This window comes from Falco cherrug, chromosome 3 (assembly GCF_023634085.1).
Source record: "Falco cherrug isolate bFalChe1 chromosome 3, bFalChe1.pri, whole genome shotgun sequence".
Lineage (NCBI taxonomy): Eukaryota > Metazoa > Chordata > Aves > Falconiformes > Falconidae > Falco > Falco cherrug.
The window spans coordinates 19,296,317-19,313,668 of NC_073699.1; the positions used below are offsets into that span (position 1 = coordinate 19,296,317).

The following is a 17,352-nucleotide window of genomic DNA, read 5'->3' on the forward strand; positions in this document are numbered from 1 at the left end:
CGTGCCCCGCTCCGGAGTATTGCAGGAACACCAGAACCACCCCGCAACGGACGATGACAGAGGACCCGTGACATTAAAATAGGCCTTCCAACTCTGTTTTACTGAGGAGGATCTGAAAACACCCCTTTGAAAATGTACAGGAACGAAGACCCCCGAAGCACTCCAGCAGCAGATGAACACCCACATAACCTTGCCAAAACACTGCACGGCAGATAGGGCTATGGCAGCAAAGCCCCATCTCTAGGCAGGACTCCAGGAGCCCAGGACGAGTCCTCCGCAGGCTGGAGAAGGGGCAGCTTCCCCAGCACATGCAGCCTCGGGGCTGCGTCACGACAGTCACACCTCTCCATGCTTTTTGGCCAGTACAGCTTTGCCGGCAGAAGCCTGTAGTGTAGGCATGGCTTAACCCCAAGCTGTTTTCAGAAAAAGGTGAAATGTGAGCTGCCTTCCCCAGCACACATTAAACCTGCGTCGTAATGCCGAATTCAGCCTCTGGGCCTCTCCACACAGAGCTGCTCCGTCTGCTGGAGGTGGGGACCATCGGACACTGTCAAGTAAGAGTCAAGGTGCTGATGCCATGAAAGAAATGGTTTTCTAAAAAGCCTAACAGGACAGTTTCCATTGATATGCAAAGTCCAGCTAAGCACTGGCTGGGGCTCCAGCATGTCACGTTAGTGCAGAAGGACCCAACTACACAAGCATGGTGGTCACAGGGTGAATTTGCGCTCCTTAAGCCAAGGCAAGCACAATGCACCAACAGCATCAGCGGCAAAAATGAGAAACTAGCACAGCTCAAAGGATGATTAAACTCTTCTGAAAAGGCCAAGTTTAGCAGTTCTTGCCGGACAGCTTCACCCCAGGACAGACTCAACCAGGAGGCATTTTATTTGGCTGGCTGACCTGTTCCTCCATTTCTACCTATAGCTATAAGGCCAGTTTTGCCCATTCTTCCTTTTAATTTTAGGCTTAGATAACACTTTCCTGAGTCAGAATTTACCATGAACTAAAGAGGCTGCCAGCTGGAACACCCACCAATCTAAACACACATGAGAATTTACGCTGACAATACCAAACCTGGGTACCCCCCCACCCCTGAGGACACAAGGCGAACACAGATACAGATAACGAACAGATGTTTTCTATGAAAAATGGAGACCCACAACTCCCAATGAACTGCTGGCACCCCACTGATCACTTAGATGCCAAGACATCACTTTAAAGGCTAGACTTTAGAAACCACAATTCATAACTGTGAGCAATCATTTGTATCTTGACATGACTACACTGGCAGAAAAGAAAAAATTAATGAGTTGCAGCATCCTCCAAAGCATGGTCCAGTCCTTAGTCCGCAAGTGTTGAAATCAGGAATCTGGCCAAGAGTGCGAACAGACATGCTTTTGAGAAATGTAACCCACAGCTGAGCAGCATGCAGAAAACACATCTGGAATTTCTCTGCTGCCAGCAGCTCTTTTAGTTCCTGTTATGACACTAAGAACTGAAAGCTGGTGTTTCTACAGAGAACCCCTCCCTCTTCCAATTATTTCATAGGATACACCAAGTTTCTACTTACTGAAGGTGTTAATTATCACTGTATTTTCTCAGATTATTAATACATGGCAGAGGTAAGACACAGCCCCCAGCACTTTGAATTACACTGGTCTTCCCTCTGCTCAGGAACAGAGATTTAGCAACATCCCTCACCTGTGATTCAATCCCATACTCAGAGAGGAGGAACAAGGTCTGTTTTGGGCAGACTCCCCCTAACTACAAAGGAACAAGCAAGGAAAGGGCTCCCAAAACTCAGATGCAGCTTCATGCCCTTGCTGGGATGAGGGGGCAGACCTTCCATGAGAAAGAGAGCAGCTCTACAGATGGAGAGGTAACGGCACCACTGGTAACTAAACAAATGACGATGATCTGCTCTGCAGCCTCCACTGCAGCTGGCTCTGGAAGAGCTACACCAGCCAAGGGACAGGGACTTGATTCCTCCATCCACCCCTTCTCTAGCTTTTGGAGGAACTGCTTCAATCAAGACTGACAAGAGTCGCTCAAGATTTGGATGCTGTTCTTGCAGCAGCAGAGTCCCAGAAGTCTTCCCCAGAGACACGCTAGTTTTGAGGGCAAAAGCAGATGGCACTCAGCATGCTGCCGGGATATTCCCGGAGATGACAACGAAGTCCCACCAGGGCCTGCCGCAATCATACAGGGTACAATACGGCCATGTTCTAGCACTACGTTGCGGCAACCACCTGGCTACCTGAGCAGGCTCTTCATCTTGTCCTAGCAGTATGAAATTAAGCTGTTAAGATAAACCCTTAAATGCTGCTTTGGTGAAGAACAGGACTTTGAAATTCTACCCTACATCCACCGTAACTTTGCTCCATCAACTACAAGGAATGGCTCCAGGAGAGAAACCAAGCATCCCTTGTAATTTGATACGATGCGGGATAAAATATTCACACTCTTGTGAGAAATAATAATGAGAAAGTTGTACCAGAGAATGCTTCTGATACGGATCTATTTTGCTGCCTGGCTCCAGTCCGGCACTACCCGCGAGCCCTGAAGCTCAAACAGCATCAAAGACTGGCCATTCTTGATATACCCTGCATCTTCCAAGCACACAGAAGCCTTTCAGCTCTAAAGGCTAGCTGCATATGGAAAAGACGTTAAACTTTGTACAGACCGGTCCTGACTCCTGGAGTCATACCTGTTATCTTTAAAGCATATTTCTCTACTTCACCAAAAAAAACCAAAACTCCCACACGTATTTACACTAGTGTTAGCTGTGCAGATGGCTGTGGGAAAGAAAAATAGATTTTAATCTGCTTGGAGCACCACCAGCCGAGCTACAGTAGCGATTTAGTGGACAGACTCTTTATTGCTGGTAAATATAAGTGACAGGAAGAACAGTTTTATCTCCAGAATCTGGGTGGAGGGGAGATAATAGCTTTCCTGCTGCTTCTTGGTACTGAAGGGAGCAAAAATAACTGGCACCTTCCCAGGGAAAACACTACTCAGTGCTCCTCTCTGCGATCATGAGGGAGCTCTGTTTGGGATGGGATGGGAACAACCTGTAGCAGTGGCTTCAGATGAGGCTTGGTGTGTGTCACCCTCTTTCATACTAACTAAACTTTAATCAAAAGTAGCCTTACAGTTCTGGGCAAAATCATTTCCATCTTCTGCTGGTTTCCCATTGCTTGGCTCCAGGCAAACTGTTCAACTTTTGTGCCTCAGTTTCCCCAGCTGTTAAACAAGAGTAGTAAAACCTCCCCTGGAGGTAGCATTTATGCCTTGGTGCTCGTACAGTGTGATGCAAAGGAAAGCACTACAGGAACTACAGGTCATCAGCGAAGCAGCCAAGATGCTGCTAAGAAGGCAGAGCACCAGACACTAGACTAGGTAAGTCTGTTTACAAATCTGAGGTGTTACAGGGGGTTGCCTGGAGTAACGGCTCACCAGGGGACCAACTTAACCACCAATGCTTCAGCAAACCACCAGCCTGCTCGGCTCCTACAGCCAGACATGCAGCGTTAGCTTGGAAAGCCAAAAAAAAAAAAAAAAAAAAAGAGAAGTTGCCAGCTCCTTCATATTCATGAGCTCTTTAATAATGCTCAACAAAACTTGGAGGCATGTTCTCTGCTGCTGCTCCTGCCCTTTTGCACAGTGAACAAGTCATAAATATTTCAGGGGAAGAGTCCAGAAAATCTGCAAGATTGGTCCTAGCCTTTTACAGCATTAATGAGCAGGCCATTAATAGTTAATGAAGCAGCTGCTGGTGATCTCAGAGGTAGAGGCAAGACCAGAAGAGCAGTGTTTGCCCATTCACTACAACGTGATAATGCCAGGGAAAGCTTGATCCTTTTATCAAATCCTCCCCATCACGGCAACACCCAGGAGCTGATCACAGGCCCTCTCCAGCAGAACCGCACCCAGCTCCCCCTGCCCCACTGCTGTCACCCAGCTGGGATGGAGACTGCTGCAAATGGCCTGAAACCACCATCCCGATGCTCTGGGCATATCCGTGGGGGTGGAAAGACATCCATGCTGCATCTTACTTCAAGATGAGCGCAATGTCCCAAATACTCACACAGGCAGGACCATGCAATGCATGTGTGCACGCTGTAGCTGCACGTATGTAAAAATGCTGATAAAAAGAGTGGGGGCTTGGGCCTTTTAAGGGTCTCCGCTGCTTGTTCAAAGCTGTACCCTGAAAGCTAAGTACACAATATCATCAGGCAGCCAACTTCAAAGAACCAGCCCCTGTGATTTCATTGAGGACTCCGGAGAAAAGGTATTTTTGCTGTGCTTACTCTTTCATACCTCTGCACTGACATCACCTCGCCCGTTACGTTTGCAGCGGGGAAAGCACATCGCCTTTTGGTAACCCCACTTGCCGGGAGTGTTACCGAGGATGGGCACCCAGCGGCTGCAGCCTGCCAGCCTGGGCAGGGGCAAAATGAAGGGGGGTAGCAAGAAGAACTGGGTAAAAGTTCAGACATCGCCAAACTCCACTTCCTTCTTTTTATTCCTGCTGGTATTGCTGACGTTTAAGGGATCTGTGAGGTCAGTTTCTGCCTGCCTCCGTGTTTGTGTGTCTGTGGGTCTACCAGCCCCAGTACTAAATTTTTTTTTTTACTTGCTGGCTAACGTCTGTCACATTTGACAGAAGGGAAAATCTTGGAAGACAGTAACTTCCTACCACTCCCTGAAAACAGACAGGGTGTGGAAGAGAGATCCCCATCACAACTGCCAGAAGTGGAGAGGGGTTACTGACACCTCTCCTGGGGCACACATGAATTCAATCTCACGAGCCAAACACACTGGAAAGCAGTGTGCATTGGTCCCACTGGCCCGAGAAATAATCGGTCTCCCGGATTTCCGCTCACATCACATCTGGCTTGTCACACATGAAGCTTTTTCTGCTCAACAACCGACAGGGGTCTGCAGAAAAAGCAAGGATTGCTAGCAGAGACTCCCTGAAGACCCTCAGGTGGATAGGGAGAGCACAGACCCTTCTTCTACAACAGCAAGCTCATGAACCAAGTGGGGTTTGGATGCAACCTGAATCTCTACCTTTTATGTACGTGTCCTTAGCACAGAGTGCAAAAGTTTACACTTCAGGCCGTGATGCTAAAAGCTGGCAGTCAAAAGCCTGGCATTCACTGGGAAGAAGAAAAGGAAAAGAAAAGCTTAATTTCAAAGTTACGGTGTTAATTCCACCCTCCAATCCAGAGTTGTTAAGCAGTGCCGGAGTCAAAGGCAACTGCAACATTGTGCCCTTTGTTAAATCATTAACTACCATTTGACTAATCTATCTGCAGATACTCTCTGAAGAAACAAAAAACTTCTATATCAACAGCCCGCTCTCACCTGAAGAGTGGGCTCCCAACAAGCACCTTCCCAACAAGCACCTTCTGGGATGTTCGTCTTCTAGTTTTAACAAAACTGGTCCTTGGCTTTCCTTGCCTTCAAACAAGACTCTGCCTGCCTGCTTTCAATGCAGATCAAAGGTGACCTTAATAGATCCTCACTGTATTAATACCTATAAAATAAGTTTATGATGTTAAATTTCAAGTAATTATTTTATTCTGTAATTTGATTAAAAACCATCATTTGCCAAACATGCCTTGGAAAAACAATATCACTATTTGAACTTAATAATTAAGTACGTAATTAGCAATTAATGTATAGTGCTTCCTTTTAAAACCCACAGCATGTAACACTCCTTCATGCTTTAAGTGGGGAGCATCTTAAAGTCGTTATAAACCTTGATTTAAAGGCTTTAATACCCTGAACTATTTAAATCACATTAAGGATGAAACTTCATGTATGAAGAACCCTGCCAAACCCAGATGTGCATTGGCCTGTGCCTCACCCTCATACCGTTTATTTCACATAATTTAAGAATGGATATTTTAAAACCGCAGACAAGTAAAAAAGAAGTTTCATGACCAAAAAAACCCACCCAACTTCAAATGTTTCTTAATCAGCTTCCTACATAGCTTCCAGTTTAAATTAAAAAAAAAAAAAAAGAAAAAAATGTAGTAAGATTCCTGGTATTTTTCCTTCTCTAGCTACACTGTAGAAGTTTCAGTACTAAGTATGTGTCAAACTTGCTGTTCCCAACTTTCTGAGTACTTTTTACTGACTTTAAAACACAACAAAGGGACAAGGGCCACTCATGCACTAGCGAAAAATTAATCAAGCTGCAGCCCCAACCAAGCCAAGTGGCCACAGCAAAATGTGAAGAGTGTTTCAAGATGAGTACCTACATGTAAAAGACCAATAATAAATGGTGACAAATCACAGACCTTCTCTGCTGTAGTGCAGACCAGCAATCACAAATTTGAGCACAAGAAGGGTCTCCTGGCTGATCTGTGCCACAGGCTTGGTGTGGGAACTCTTCTGGAGGATGCTACGGCAGTGCCTAGATGCACAAACCAAACCCAACATGACAGTGACACATGGTAGCAGCCTCCACCCTGAGGTACAGCAAAAAGGTCACGACAAGAGCGAGAAGGAACAAATAAAATCCCCATCTACAGTGGCATGAACAAAACACAGGCAGATTCAAAAATAAAATAAAATAACAGAAGCAGGTTAGACGAAAACACAAGCCAGTCTGAGCGGTCCTGCGAGAGCTGCACCGGCTGTGGGGTACTGCTTCTGCCAGGGAGAGGGAAACAGGAAAGGATGCAATGGGTCCAGGGCAGCTAACTGAAAAATGTGATCAAATTCCAACACTGGCTGAAAGAAATCGATACAGAGAGGAGGCTCAGGTACGAATGCAGCTTTCCTGTGCAAGTACACTGTTTCCAAAAGGCAGCAAACTACACCTCATGCCGTCACACACAAAACATCAAAAAGAAAAGTTAAAAGCATGGCAGGGACACTGGTAATCCCCATCCCCTCTTGCTGCCCGTGACCTTCTGTGAGTAACACAGCCTGCAAAGAGCCACAAGCTCGTTGCCCTACAGTACTGCATACTGTTTACATCACCACCAATACTGGGATGCAGCAGTGCTGATGTTAAATATCCAATACCCTCCTCTCAAAGCACCTCGCTCACATTTCAGGGGGTGCTTCAGATTTAATAGTGCATTTCAAAGCAGGTCCCTCACTCCACCAAGCACCACAAAAGCTCTTTTGCCTGTGGATGGAAAGGAGCTTTCCCTGCCCTGCGAGCACCCTAGCACAGCAGGCTCCCTGCTGGGATGCAGACAGAGCTCTCCAAAGTGATGGCAGGGTGGAAACAGGCAGGTGAGGGAAGAGGGCAAGGAAGAGGGTACTACAAAGAAATCAAAAATGCAAAACACGCACTTTACAATGTACTTCCTCCCCAACTGGGCAGAGGGTGCAGACAGAGGTTTGTCCCTTTTTTTCTTAATTTAAAAAAAAAAACAAAAAACACCACACCATATTTAAGTCCCTTAGAAATGCTGTGGGAAAGGTGTAGAGGGCTCAGCAGGGAATCGGGGCCAGCTGGCGAGGGGTGTGCTGCTGCCTGGTCACCCCCTGCTCCCCAGAGCTGCAGACCCTGAGGCTGAAAGCACCCGCTCTTGAGTGCTTTGCGGAGAGAACAAGACCATCCGCTGCTTGCCAAGAAACAAGAGCAGAGCAAACAAAAAGGAGTTCAGATTTCAGGAGATTAACTTTAAATCCACCAACTCGGCACTCTGATCTGCTGCTGCAGAAGTGATGGGGCCGGAGCTAAGATCATCCCTATGCATGAACTCTTTTTGGCATAAATAATACCTTGTGACACTCCTCTCCTGGCTCAGACATGCACTGAGTGTTTGCACACTTCTCCTGGACCGTCACACAGACAGTGAACATGGAAAAATACGGTAAAACATGAAAATAAGGTACTCATAGGCAAGATGAAGATCGAGGATAACAGGACAAGCAAGCATCACTTAAGGCACTTCAAGTATATTTAGGCTTGAAAGCAAAATACTTTAGAGCTAACATTTTTTCCCCTGTATCAGATTAACTGTGAATTTTGAAACTTGTGTTTGCCCTGAGCAGTATTTCCCAAATCACCTCATCCCTTCAACATAACCGCAAGACAGGCAGACAAGATGCCAGCAGATAGGCAGAGGAGGGGCATTCTGTAAAAACTGTTTAGGCAACAGTAAAATTGTGAGGATGCTCTAACTCTAAAGAAACAGAAGATGCCAAGCAAAGAGCAGTTAAGAAAACAGTTCTCTCCGAAGACATTGTTCTTCCTCGTCCCTCCTATTGCTTTAAACCACGTGTGGAGCTTACTCTTTCCTTGTGCTGGATGATCCCAGATAGGCAGAGGGAAGTAAAGGTTTCCTAAGGCAGCAGTGTCCTCTGAATTTATTCAGCACCAGTTGCACCTGGAAACTTCCCACTCGCAGCAGCTGGGCAAAATCTTGCAGGTCCTCAGCAGCCACTGACCCCTGCACGCAGCCATCCAGCATGATTGTGCTGGGGGCTCTGCTGTGTTTGCTAGCGCTCCCACACAGCATCCCCAGGCACTTTCCCTGGTTCAAAAACCCCACACAAGGCTTTTTCAGCATCTTATCACTGCCAGCTTCTCAAATAAAATGAAACCTAACTCTCAAAAATGTAACACAGTGGAGCTGGTGCCTTCCTGGCAAGATGCTTGTACCTGAGCACAGGCTGGGTAGACCTGTGCCTTCGGTTAAAGCCCAGGTAAAAGGGTTTCCGGCTCTCAAAACAACCTGGCTGCCCAGTCCTGAGAGATGAGGAACAGATCTCAAAATTCTGCAGCTGCCAGGTCACGATGACTCCTGGTACCATGCATTACATGACAGTAATGAAAAGCAGCATCACATTTGTGACAGGCTGCAAGCGATGTCATGGGGATGCCGGACAGTGACAATGAAATAAATGAGTGATAAAGGACCTGTAACCACCTTTTGCTGAGCAAAAGGAGGGTGTTGGTGCAGTGGTCCCACAGGTGGGAGCAGCGATAGCAGTGCGAACAACCACCAGGTTGGTGGAAAACACCAAGCGCTCTCCCCAGGAGGGAGCTGAGCAGTCAAGCAACTTCCTTGCCTTTCAGTCACTTGGAAATAAAGAGGTCCAACCAAACACCACTCTTCTCAGAAGACCAGGAAGGGGAATCTTTGGAAAAATGCAGAAAAACCTCAGCTCTGGGGGGACCGTGATCCTCTGGCATAACCCAATCTTCCCCAATTTTCACAGAAACTGTACCTAAGCTCAGCAGATGACAAGCACCAAAGCCTGTAACAGCAGTGTGCTCCTAGCATATCATTTAAATAAATCAGTTTCTGGAGAGACAAAAGACAAGGAAAAACTCCCTGCGGTGCCTGACAGTTCGTGCTGAAGAGGATGCTGACAAAAAACCAAAAAACCACAACAAAACATATTTGCTTTAGAGGTGGGAGGCAGGAAGACGGGTGGGGAAGGCATCTCCTCAAAAACACTTCAGGCCAGAACCATCAGGACTTTCCTTTATTTCGTGTGAGAGTGAATCAGCAGCACTCCGCCAGCCCGGCAGCAAAGCTCGGAGATGCCGGCGCTGTCTGCTTCGTACTGGCTTCTCCCTGCAGGAGAGGACACAAAACCTCCCCACATCGCTTCCCAGGGCCTCTGTCCCAGCACTCTTTGAAATCCAACAAAACTTACTACCTCCAACTGTTTACTCTGGAATTTTCTTCCAGCAAATAAGATTTTTAAAAAGAACAAGTATTTTCCCACTCCTGCTATCTAAGTGTAACGTAAAGTAACTGAAACTAATAAGCATGAAATTAGGTTGAGAGATATTAAAAAAAAACATCCAAAGCTTGCAGGGTGAGAAAAAGAAACACATACATCGGAGGCAAGGGAAGGGGCACAGAGTTCTTGAAAAACACTGCCATTTTATTAAACCCTTCTGAGGGTGCCTTTAGCAGCAGCCCAGAACCTGCTTTTTTTGGGTGCTATTTAAAAAAAACGCACAAACCACAAGATTCTGCTTCAAAAGAAAGGAGATGCATTCTTCCCTATACAGCTTTGCTCACAGGACTTCTTCCTCCACTCATCAGACCGGACAACAGGTTAAATAACCCTGAACTTGAAGCTTCCTTAGTTATGGTTCTTGACTCAAAACAAACAAGAAAATCCCTTTCCACTTGTTTGTGCTTTTTTTCTTTTTTTAAGCTCCAGCGAGTGAAATATGCAGTTTTAACACTTACTAGAAAATTGTGGGAACAACAGACAATGACAAAAGAGAAGCCAAAATCAACAGGTAATTTGAGGTTGCAGATTTAAAAAAATATTTAGCATTTAAGAGGGGAAATAAGGTCAGGACGGGAAGAATGGGGAAAAATGAGAGGCAAGGAAAACTAAGACTTCAGGGCCATGGTGGGGTATGGAAACTACTGTGAGAAATTCCCACCCCACCTCTCTGACGGCTCGCATGAAGTTAATTATCCCCTCCGTTGGTGCCAACTGGGACCACACCGTAAATCACACCATCAATATGCTGCAAGCTAAAAAATAATACTTTTACATATATATATCTATATATCTATATCTATATATATATCACTTAAGAAAGGAGGGAGTGCCACAGAGAGTTGCTTCTGACCAAAACTGTTTCCATGCAAGCCCACAGATAAGGGGAAAGCGAATGGAGTAACACAAGGGAAGTAACTTTGTTTTCAGCTTTGCCACATTTTTCCAGGAGAGGCTGAATTTCAGGAAGTGGAGGAGTCTCCCAAGCGAACTGAACTATGCTGTGGTCAGGTAACACTTGTCTGGAGAAAACCCCAGGACGTGCACAGAGCCACTTGTGTCTCAGCCAGGATGCGTCTGCTCCTGTCCCCCAGAGCTTCCAACACCCGCTCCTGCAGGGAGGACTGGGCTTAACTGGGGCTTAACTCAAGCAGTAAAAAGGGTTTCCCAGAGAGGGGTGTTGATGTGCAGGCATCAAGAGCTGAACAAGCACATGACACAGACATTTCTGCATGGGAACATCTCATGTCAGGTGTGTACCGCTAACACTTACCATGCGGTTCAATCAGCCAGGGCAGGACACGTCACTGAGGTAGCTGCACTAGCAAAACCTGCCAGCAGAAAGGCTGTTACACCAGCAAAGGGGCATTTCTTGCTGATGCCACTTACCAAACTCATCGCACGGGGTTGGGAGGATAAAGTCACAACCAGAAAATTCACCCAAGGAGCAATTTCTTGGCATGGTCGTAGGATGCTGACCCCACCAAAGCGCTCATGCACTCCTAGGTGTTGGGTACCCTGTGTAATGAGATATTATGTAGTCTGAAATACATACATGCTTACTTTTTCCCTGTAAGAAGTAGTGATTTACTGTAGTGATAGGACAAGAGGCAAAAGTTTTAAAGAGGGTAGTTAAGATTGGACATTAAGGAAGAAATTTTTTACAGTGAGGGTGGTGACCCACTGGAACAAGTTGCCCAGCAAAGCTGTGGATGCTCCACCATTAGCAGTGTTCATGGTCAGGCTGGATGGGGATTTGAGCCATTTCCTGCCCATCACAGGGGATGTTGGATGAGATGATCTTTCAACCCAAACCCTCCTATAGTTCTATGATCTTATGGATGCTGGGGTTGCCCTTGGAGCCAGAGCCCCAGGAGGTGGGCAGCCAGAAGGTCTCCCCCGGCTGTGAGATGAGGGGCAGCACGAGATGGAGATGACCTATATCACTTTGGAGCTTGTGAATGGTGTAGATGGCAACTGAGCCCAGGGGTGAGCCTGGACCACAACGCTGCTTAATCTGCAGTCTATGGGGCAGCCCGGCTGGGCATCTGCAAATTCCTCCCAAAACGTCTGCAAAAGTTAATTTGAGAGGCAAGAAAGTGGTGAACGAGCTTCGCTTCGCTAGATAAGGTCTCGGCTGGCAAGTCTGCTCGAGGGCCACAAGCTGGAGAAGATATAAACTGTAGATGTATCTGGGGAGGCTCGTTGCCAGAGTGACACTGCATTCCTTGCACGCGCCCTGCTTTCACCACCCAGCATGTACCCTGCACACCAGGCCAATTCAGAAAAGGTTGTCAAAACTCGCTGAAATCCCCCCCGCTCCACTCCCGATGTGCGATTTCTAACCACACAGGCGTTACAGATCACCTTCTTCCCCATTCGCTTCCCAACCCTTCCTCCCTTCCCCGTCAGCCCTCCAGATGGCAAGTGCTCCCCTCTGCCAAGCGCCGACATGAGCCTTCCCACTGCCAGCCCCGCTCAGGGCATTGCCTGCTGCAGGCAGCTCGGGCACATGCCATCTCATCCGCGAATTCAAGGGGATACTGCACCATAACCCATGTCCTCGGCTACCAGAATACCCCCACACCAAGGGGACTTTAAGTCCCCTCTCAGTTACCGATGCCAAAACCTCCTCTGCTTGCCTGCGCCGTCCTCCCTCTGCTCGCTAACAAAAAACAGCCATTTGAGGCTTGTTCAGTGCTAAATACACAAAATCATTTCACACATCTCCCTCAGTTTGACTGGATCTCCCGGTTTCACCAGCCGACTCACAATACTGGTCATCTTACATGAACTCAGCTTATGGAAAATTCAGGTTTCACTTCCGAAACTGGTTTTGGGCCCCATGGTTCTGTGAAAGGCTTGCCAAGCGCATTGTCTTATATCCAGTCCCACAGAGTTTCTTGAAACAACCCCAAGTTCATCTTTCTTAAAACAAAACAATCAAACAACCCACCCTCCTGATTTGCAAAAGCATGGCAGGGTTTTTTGGGTTTTTTTTTTGGGGGGGGAGGGGTGTGTTGGTAATGTCTGAACTGCCTCCGGATGGCAAGGCTGGAATTGAGCTCTCTTCCCTTCATCTTCCCAGGGCCAATTCATTTCATTCCCATTTTGCTACACCGTTGCAAACCAAACTCTCAACTACTACCCTGTATGAAAAGTATTTGTAATGTTCTGGAAATCAACAGCTCTTCTGGCTTCTTCAGAAAAAACCCAAACTTATTGCTACCCCAGGACTGATCCATACCATGGCAGTAAACTTCAGACCCATCTGTTCTTGAAGGGTTGATAAAATAAACTAACACCACAAATATTAGTTCCAGCTGACGTGACACATGTAAACACACCTTGACAGAAGACCAGCAATTACTTTAATGGCTTTAAATTGATGCCTTTATAGATTATTTCAATGCCTCCTTTTGTTTATTACTTACTTTCAATATGAATAGATACCGACATCCAGCTGTGCATGTTACAACCTCAGTTTGCAAGTAACTTTTAAGGAAAGAACACACTTGCTGAATTATCCTCACACATGAAAGCCAAAACTACAATTACACTCTCTCCACACAAAAAGCAAATGCAGCTTTAACTGCAGCCTGACAGCCATGCTAAAATCCTAAGGAAGTCAGTTGTGCCACTGTCCATTTCTAAACAAATTGTAATCAAAATACTGTTTTGGTTTATTTTCAGTGGATGTTTTCATTCCTTAAGTGGACGCACAGGAAAACAATCTATACGTGAGTCAAAACATCCCAACCAGAAGACACTCCGAATAATATTGCTGAGGATCATCCGAGTTAGAGCAAAGCTAAAAGGAGTAAAACCCAAAGATGTCACACATGCAAATACAGTGATGTCATGCCTGGCATTAAAATCTTCACCTTGTACGAGGATGAGCAAAACCTGCTGTGTTCTCGTTCCAGCCTGCAGCAGTTTGAAACTGGTTTGAAAATGTAAAAAGCAGCAAGTAACTTTGCTATATTTAATGCTAGCTTTCTTTTTTTGACTTTTAATAAAAACACAATAAAATTTGCCTCCCTAACAAAAAGAACCAAAACATGATGCTGCCAACTTGGGCTGCCTCATACAATGGATTATTGATTTTACAGACACTGTCTAGAAATTGTTGTACCCTGTAACCAGGGTAAAAAGGGGAAAAAAAGTGGTACTTGGAGAGAAAGCAGTTGGAAGGAGCGTGCTCCTTTCAAACACTGACAGCAGAGATGTCCAGTGGGATGAAACTGGAGAACTTCTGGGGGGGGAGCAGGCAGAAAAATGTCATTTTATAAAGGTGAGTAATCACACAGGGTCCAGGCTGATAACTGAGCTGTACACATCTCTAAGCGCTTTCCAGCACTGAGTTCATCACAGGTATAAGAAGAGAGGACGAACACAGGACAGCTCTTGGTCATTCATTTCTGCAGAAGGCTGGAAGGGGATAAACGTGCACACAGCTGCTGAAGTAAAGTAAGGACTGGCCAACAACTTTAAAAATGCATGGGCTAAGAAGGATATAAATGCATGGGCATTTATATTCTCCCCAACTGCAGGCCAGTACCTTGCTTTCCCTGACCTGGAGATCAATTTGCAATTCTGTGTTTCAAAGAGCTGTTGAGTTCATACAACAGACTGAAGCCACATCTACATTAGAAAGGCTTTACCGGGACAGGAATATATTACACTGGCAAAGCACTCCGGTCACAGATACCTCTTGAACAACAAAATTACTCTTCTACCGGTCTAATAAAACCACAGCTACACACAGCAGTGTTACTTCACATGGCATTTCCCAGTAAGGCCACATGCAAAAGGTTTCTGCTAGAGCCATGAGACCCCTGCTAGTCACACCTGTGCCTGCACAAATATCCCAGCCCTGGCTAGAAGGGACGAGCTCCATGCAAAGTTTAATCTGGAGGTGGTTTTTTTTTAAAAGACAATTTATTGACCAACTACATGTGGATTATTTTAGGTGAGCTGGATGACAAATCAGAGAGCGGCAATCATTTACCCTCATTTGCTGTAAAAGAATTACGTTGAGACATTTGACATTTTAGTTCTCAGCCTCAATTTGGAAAGTTTATTTTTGGGATGACTAACATTGCTCCACTAAAGGATGTGCTACGATCCCTTCCTGAACTGGGACCTTGACACCCGTGGGACAAAAAAATCCAATAGGAAAGACCAGTTTTGCCTAGCAGACAGCCTTCGGCTGTGACCCCCTCGAGGGAGCCCCTGTGCTGCCAGAGTTGCAGCCTCACCAGGCACCGCAGGCTCCAGCACCCTCACCTGCTGCTCCCCACGGCCCACCCAGCACCCAGCTGGGAGGAGGTGCTGACACCCAGCAATCCTGACCACCCAGTCACCTTCCCACCCAGCAAGATCCCTCCTCTTCCCTCCAATTCCTTCTCCTTTGGATGCTTTCCCCCCTTTCTGCTCTCCACCTTCCAGCCTAAAACTTTTTGCCGAGTTGCCCTGCAGGGCAGGGTCCTTGCAAGCTCCCAGGATTTAATGGGAGCACCTGCTCTGAGAGGATGGAGAGCCTCCATCAGAGAGGTGCCTGGGCAGCCCAAAGCGGGAGGGCATCGGGGCCATGCCCCCCCACCAAGCTGTCTCCCACAGGAGGGAATCCCAGGAAAAAGGGAACAAAAGGGCTCGGGAAAGAGCTGGGCAAAGGGATACCCCAAAGTCAGGCAGGCACATTCCAACTCCACTTCCAAGTTTTACTCCTAGCAAAGAGGGGAGAAAATTCTGTCATTTGCTGTCTCCCTCATCCCAGAGGGAGAGAGAGAAGGGGGGGGGGTGGGGGGGGAAGAAGGAGACGGTTGTGTGATGGCTTTGGAAATCAGCTAAAACAAAAGGGAAAGTCACCTCTCCTAAAAAAAAAAGGGAAAAGAAAAAAAAAAAGTGGATGCAACATGCCAAAGGCCGAGCTTCCCCAAATCTCCCCATCCCGGGGAAAACACAAATGCCAGAGGCAGGCAGAGACTTTCGCCGAGGCTGCGGGAGGGATGGAGCGGGCGCCCGGCTCTGCCCCGCCGCGCTCCGGGCTCGGTGCCGGCCGCTCCGCTCCGCCCCGCCCCGCCGCGCTCCGCGGCCACCGGCAGCGACCCCCGCGCCACGGCCCCGCCGTCACGGGGAGGCTCACAGCGGCGGAGGGGGGGGGGGGGGCAGGGAAAAAAACAATTAATCAAAAATTAAACCAGCAGAAAGCGCTGCCAAGTGCGGCCGCGGGCGCGGAGACACGCGTGGCGGCGGCGCCCGGACCCCCCCGCGCCTGCAGCCCCCCCGGGGCGGCTGCCCCCCGCCCTGCCAGCCAGCGGCTCCTTTTTAGAGACCGCACTGACAAAATCGCCCTGCTCGCCTCTACGTAACGCCCTGTCGAAAGCGGACGCCATATTTTGTGTTGCTGATGTCGACATAGACAAACGTAGACATGTTTTTTCCTCCCCCCCCCCCCCCCCCCTTCTCCTGCCTTCCCCCCTTCACCCAAACTTGCGATCGGGAGGCGGCGCGGGGAGCGGGGAGGAGGGCGCGGGGGAAGGAGGCTGCATGGCGAAAAAATTAAAAATATAGCTAAAAATAATTAAAAAGCCCACCCCAAACACTTCCCCCCCCCCCCGGCTCCCACCCCGCGGCGGTCTCCCCCGCCCCCCCTCCCGGGTCCCGGGAACCGGACAGTTTTTGCGGGAGGAAAAGTTGGGTGCGAAGCGGCCGGGGCGGGAGCGGCGGCGAGTGCCCGTGTGCAGGGAGGGGGCGGCCGGGGAGGGGGGCGCCGCGCCGCCGGGGTCCGGGGGGGGGGTTGGGGTTGGGAGGGGGGGGGGGAGCCCGCCTGGGAAGTTTCCTACCTGCGCCCAAGGCGGCGGCACCGACTGTCCCGGGCGGAGCGGCACCGGGGCTCCGCCGCGGCAGCCCGCGGCCGCGGGACCCCGCGCCCCCCCGCCCCCGCCCCCGCCGCGCCGCGCCGGCCCGCGGGGAGACACGCGCGCCCCGCCACGCGCGCACGCACGCACACGCGCGCCGCCCCGTCCCCGCCGCGGGAAAAAAAAAAAAAAAAAAAGGAGGGGGGGTAGAGGAAAAAAAAAGGAGAAAAAAAAAAGAAGGGAAAAAAAAAAGAGCCCTCGATCGGTGGGGATCTACGCCAAAACCCACATGATCTCTGACGTCAGCGTGCGTATTTGCATACGATACCACCGCCGGCGCGGCCGCCGGGGTCCCTCGGCGCGGCGGAAAGTTGCGAGCGGGGCCGTGCCCCCCCGCCGCCTCGCGCCCGGCCCCCCGCGCCTCCCGCGGCTCAGCCCCGCGGCTCTGCCGCGCATCCCCCCCCCCCCCCCCCCGCCACCCGCCCCGCGCGCCGCGCGCGTGGGCTCCGCCGCGCGCTCCGCAGCCCGTCCGGCGGCACCGCCGGTCCGTGCCCGGCCCGGCCGGTGACATCTCTGGTGTCCCCCCCCCGTCCCGCTCCACGGGTGGAACGTCACGGCCCCCCGCCCCCCCCGGCACCCCCATCCCCCGGGCGGATCCGGGTGTTCGCGGCGGGCCTCCCACGCCCACCCCGGGCGGTGCGAGCCGTGGCGGCGCCAGGGGTGTGCGGACCCTTGGCATTGGGGCGGGGGGTAAGGA

At 49.2% G+C, this 17,352-nt stretch overlaps 1 protein-coding gene across 8 annotated transcripts in view; it reads right to left on the minus strand.

The window, feature by feature from the left end:
- ZHX2 (zinc fingers and homeoboxes 2) overlaps positions 1-16,743 on the minus strand; it is a 76,663-nt gene extending 59,920 nt beyond the window's left edge. For 4 of the 8 annotated variants that reach the window (XM_055703572.1, XM_055703565.1, XM_055703568.1 and 1 more), the window contains exon 1: positions 16,581-16,742. The gene's annotated coding sequence lies outside the window, so the exon portion shown is untranslated. The other 4 variants (XM_055703567.1, XM_055703566.1, XR_008731179.1 and 1 more) reach the window with 4 other exon arrangements.
- Positions 16,744-17,352: the final 609 nt, after the last annotated feature.